Source organism: Coptis chinensis, chromosome 8 (assembly GCF_015680905.1).
Source record: "Coptis chinensis isolate HL-2020 chromosome 8, ASM1568090v1, whole genome shotgun sequence".
Taxonomy (NCBI): domain Eukaryota; kingdom Viridiplantae; phylum Streptophyta; class Magnoliopsida; order Ranunculales; family Ranunculaceae; genus Coptis; species Coptis chinensis.
Window position 1 is genome coordinate 68,490,648 of NC_141463.1, and position 6,000 is coordinate 68,496,647.

Consider the following 6,000-nt stretch of genomic DNA (forward strand, 5'->3'; position numbering starts at 1 on the left):
TTCTTTACAACATAACAAACATATCTAAACAATTTAGCTACAAAAACATTGAAACCAATTGAATTGTTCACATAGGTACCGTCATTTATTTGTTCTTGGATTGAAATTATCGTTCAAATTTCAAAATACACACACCATGACATGACAATTTAAATATTGCCCAAAAAAGATAAAAGCAAAGCTTTTGGATTAATTTATCACTAAAAATGTAAGAGTTGGGTACTTAAAATAAGAGTGATGACATAAATTACATAAAAAATAACAAATGCGCAACCGAATTTTCATTCATTTTTTATTTTATTTTTTTTGGGAGCCGAATTTTTGAAAAATTTGCCAAATTTCGTATTATACATTTCAAGGCAAAAAATCACGAAATATTTCAAAAATTTCAAACATTTGGAAGTATTATATGTTTTGTCCTTCAAAAATTCGATTCACGAATTGCTAACAAGGACGTCAGGTAGCCGTACTAGTGTACCTTCTTCAGCTATTTTCATGTCATTAATGCTTAGGCCAGCATTTTGAATCAACTCCAGAATAGCAGGTGGGCAAGAAATGCGTCTGTTGCCAATAATGGAGCTTACTCTAGATGAGCAGCCTTTGAGTTCCTTGTCAGAAAGATGGAGTGCTTCCTGGATAGAGCACGTGCCTGCCCATCTATCCCTCTAAAAATCAATCCTATTATCTGACCCCACGACCCATTGGCTTCTTGAATCAACTTCATTTAAGGCTCTCCTAATATCAGGCCATATAGAAGAGTTCTTATGATAACCAATTTGGGCACCATCCGTCGTTAGGTACTTGAGTCGCATAAACTGTGCAAAGTCATCCGAACCACATTTAAAATTCTAGGCAAGTTTCATAGACATGGCAAGGTTTATTTCTTTAAGCTTTTTGATCCCCAAGCCTCCTTTCTCAATTGGTTTACAAACCTATTCCCATTTCACTGTGATTGCTTATTTTTACTCGAATCCCCTGACCACAAGATGTTTCTCATAGCCCACTCCATTTCTTTAATGATGCTCGCTGGCCACTTATACAGTGCCATGTTATGTATAGGTATACTAGAAAGAACTGCCTTGATCATGAGGCTTCTCCCTTGAAAGGACAATAGTCTTCCCCTCTAATTGGCCGTTTTAGATATGATTTTGTCAAGCAAAATGTGAACCCCTGCTCTAGTAACTCTTCCCATCATCAATGGTACACCCAAATATTTCTCCATAAGAGCCCCCTCTGCTATACCGAACTCCTCAGATATGGCCCTTCTCCGCACAAGTGTAATGCCACCCATAATGAGCTTGCATTTGGCTTTGTTAAGAAATTGCCCGTTGCTTGTTGGTATCTAATGAGCAGTGTCTGAAATATGTCTCAGCCCTCCGATCTTACCATTATTCAAGAAAGAGGATTATGTCATAAACAAAGAGTAGGTGTGAAGGACCCATGTGACCTTTGTTAATCACCATCGATCCTACCAGTCTCTTGTTTCTCAATTCTAGGATACTTTTACTCATAACCTCTTCAGCTAATGCAAAGAGGAAGGTGATAAGGGGTCTCCCTGCCTGAGACCCCTTTCCACTAAAAAGAAACCACAAGGCCCACCATTAATAAGGATTGACATTTTAGTTGACTTTAGAATACAATGAATCCAGTTGATGAATCTAATTGGGAAACCAAATCGGGCGAGAACTAGAAATAAGAATTCCCAACATAGAGTATCGAAGGCTTGAGAAGTATCAATATTTATAACCACATTCCCTCCATATCTTTTTATGTCCAGCTCATTCACCATTTCTGATGCAAGCCCTATATTGGAGTGTACACTTCTACCTAGAATAAAACCTGCTTGCTGCGGAGTTATGATCGCCCCAATGATCTTATTTAGTCTGACTTGGAGGATCTTAGAAATAATCTTCATGTTGAAGTTACTCAAACAGATTGGCCTGAATTGGTTCAGTTGGACTGCATTTCTCTCCTTATGGATGAGTGGCAAGAAATTGGAGTTGAAACCTTGAGGAATTCTTGGATCAACAAAGAAGGACTGTATTGTAAAACACACGTCAATCCTTATAATAGACCAACAAGCATGATAGAAGCAACCTGAGAATCCATCTAGCCCTGGAGAACTATCCGGGTTCATCATAAACACCACTTGTTAGATTTCTTCATAACTGGGGGTTTGGGACAAGAGCATTGCATCCATAGCTGAGAGAGAAGGCTGGATGGATTCCAGTATAGCATCATCTTGAATCACAAGATTTTTCAAAAAAAATTGTGTATACGAATTCACTGCGTATTCTTGAATTTGAGTTTGTGTAGAGAGTAGCACACCCTCCTCGTTTTGCAGTTCATGAATCATAGCTTTACTCTGTCTAGTAGTTTATACAGAGCGTGAAAATAGGCCAAATTTATTTAGCCTTCTCCAAACCATTTATCTTTTCTTTTTATTCTCCACAATTGCTGGTGGTTAGACATAGCTTGACAAAGTTGGGCTTCTTTAAGCATAACTTGGTTCGCTGCTTGACAAAGTTGGGCTTCTTTTATTATTCTTTCATGTTTATTACCAACATGGAGGGCTAAGCTTCTACCCCATGGTGAAAAGTGAAAGCTCTCCATGAAATTTTTGTTATTTTGTTTTTGTCCTTTTTGTTAGAATCTCCATTATAAGTGTTTTTCATGAAATCTAATGATATATCTATTTTTAAATTGATTTTTTTACTAAGGTTAAATGTGTATGGTTTCTATCACCGTTGAAAATATAGGATATTTTCAATTGCTCGTTTTTTTTTTTTTGTTAAAAATCTTTTTAGATCGACTCGACTTTATTAGTTAATAGGGAATTTTTTGTCCTACTTATTGTGGACATTGAATGCCTAAAAATTCCTCATTTGGAGTTAAAGAGAATAGAGGATTTAATTTAATGTTGAGATGTTTTATTATGTTCTTAAAAAAGTTATATTTTTCACTAATTCTAGAGCAGCGTTCAAGATTTAGTAAAGTTTGATGGACTCACAAAGTTGAATCAAAATGGTCGTTCAAATTTGTAACGTTTGATTCATCCATATATAGATATACAGTATTGTACACCAAAATGTTCTTCAGTCATTTTGATATACAGTTGTGATAAATTGTAATTTCAGGTTTTGTCCTTTAAGTCTTAAGTCCGCAGTTTGTAGTCCAAAGTCCAAAGTCCGTAAACGTCCGATTAGTCAAGTTACCTTACTCATGTGGGTTGGTAGGATAGGTCGAGTAAGGGATCGTCCATACCTTAGGGCTCGGCAAGGTTCACAACTGGATTTACAACTTTTAGTGAGTAGGATTTTAGGTTATTTCTCAAGTTTAGATAAATTAACGGTAATGCAAGTAATGTAATATAATAACGATTGATTTCTATGTAAAATAAACATGGATAGAGATACAGGAAAATGGTTAACTGTACTTATGCAAAAATCAGTTTCAACAGTTATATTACCTTATCACTACAGCTCTAATCCATCTCAAGTTCATAGACAAACTCGAGACGGCGTTGAGTATTGATCCCTAGTGAGATGCACGCATCTCTGAGCTCATCTCACTAGCATAAGGAGTTGAACTAATATTCCATCTCTAGAATATCATTTCAGCTCCTGGTTCGATTCTACATCAGCTGGACAAACCAGAGAGCTAACTGCCACCATAGAGTCTCACACGAGACTGGACCTAGTGTAAATTGGGTCTCGCGCGAGACTGTTCTAGAGCATCAGCACTCCAAACTTGGACAGTCTCAATCATTTTGGGACCGGATACATAATCTACACCTAATTCCTAAGTAGTGATTTTGGAACATTAAAGTGTCAATACTGATCCTCACATGAGCATCATTAACCCTCCCCCTTGAGAGGATTTTAGCATATGGTCATGATGGATTGATTGATCTTATTGTATACACTAAACAAGTAAATAAAGAACAGGAACTTAATTTAAAGAAAAATAAATCTTATTAAAGCAAATACTTACAATACTTGATGCTGGAATGAAAAGCTACAGGAAGGGAAATACAACAATACATAATGAAAATGAAAGCCGGAATGTAAAAAAATTAAGGTCCCCTTCTCATATCTCAAATATATAACCCCTCCCATGTGAAGCCTTCCCCATTTTTTAATTCTATTTTGTCTTTTCTTTACTTTGTTTTTTACTTTACTTTGTAAAAACTTCCAAAACTTTTATACAAAACAAAACTTTCATTTAATGTTTTTGTTTGTTTCTATAAACAAAGGTGCCACCAAGGTGTGCCCTTAACTTGCCACCGTCCCGGTGACTCATCATGCCTTGTGGGCCCGCGAGTGGAGTCCATGTCATAATGTCGATGGCTCGGATTTTGACATTTTACAACTTTTTGTCTTTGCGTAGAGAGCTCGTCGCCCTGGTTGCTCTGGCAGTTCACTTGCCGAAATCGGTGTCCAGGTTTGAAAGGCGTGAGCTTCGAAAGTTTGCTGCTTCTTCACACGTGGACCCGTTCTGCACCGGTTTTGTCCCTTTGGAAACTTTGGCTCTAGTCGGGGCTTTGTTTGGGGCTTCGGGGGCTGAGTAGGAAGACTTCAAGTATGCATAGTATTCCCGTACTTTGATGCATGTTTTATTATCATATTTACGTTAACTGCGAAAACCTGCAAAAGTACGAAAATTAATTATTTCATGATTATTAAACACATAAATGACCAAAATGCTATGTCTCTTAGGGTTTAATATTATAGTTTTGGGTGCTTATCACACCACCCCCAAATAGCACTTTGCTTGTCTTTAAGCAAAGAAGAGACATTAAAACGATAAGTGGCCAAAAATGTGTTGTTCTAAACTAAGTCTCATTTCGCAGAGTGCGGTTGCATTGACCATATGCAACAAGGCCTTGAACCACTAGGAATTCCCAAGTGGACGAGTTATAGCCTCGTGAGAGTTTTCCAGAAAAGATACTCACAAACTTCATCTATACTACAACAACTCAGTAACAAAGGCTTGTTCCCTTAATTAATATCAGATATCTATACATCTCACTAGCAGGGGAAACAAGGATTAATTCTTTCGAAATTCAAGTTAATATACATACAATAATCAAAACATCTACATATGAACATGCATGTAGTGATCTTTTCAATGAAATGTACTAGCAGGGTCGTTTTTGGATCCTTTGGATAGCGTCTTTAAGTAGGTTCTCACGGTATCATTGAAACACAAATTCTCTCATATTTTTCCACTCAAGTTTTGCTAACTCTAGTGTGCAGTGGCCACACGTTTCCTCACATACTTAATGATAGTCAGAGGAGCTGAGGTCGAGAATTCACATCTACTACTTATTATCACACCACCCTACTCCTAATGGAGCTAGAGGTCTTTATTAGGTGTTATGGGGCTTAGGTGATAATGTAGAAGAAAATGGAATGGAAAATTGAAAAATGATAAATATGAGAGAATAAGGTCTTTGAGATATTTATACTAGAGAAATCCTTATTTTCTTTCCTGCTTTTAACATGAGTTTCCATACTTAGCTTTTTTAAGCTTTTGTATTCCATTTTGATTTGATTTTGGGGGAAATTCTAACTTTGGTTTTTCTTTTGATTTTTTTGAAAACATATTTCTATTTTTCTTTTTCTTTTCTTCTGAAGTAGGTAACTGATTTTGATTTGTGACAAGTTTTTCTCTTCATTTTTCCGCACATCATCCTATTTCTCATACTCATCATCTAGGTGGGTTTATTTATTTGTGGTTAATATATGGGTAATGAATTTTTGGTGAAATAGAAAGGGTTAATGAAAGGTTCAGTGGGGCGACTAGTGGTAATTTTTTTTACAGGTGTGAATTTTTGGCTATATCGATCCAAAGAAGGCCTAAATTCTCGCCTAGGATTTGGGTAGTGATCAAGTAAGTAGACGTGTGAACTTCTCTATTCGGAAAAACTACTCCTCTGAGTCATTACTCACATATCACATATTTTGAGGCTATTTAGTTAGATTCTCATAGGATATA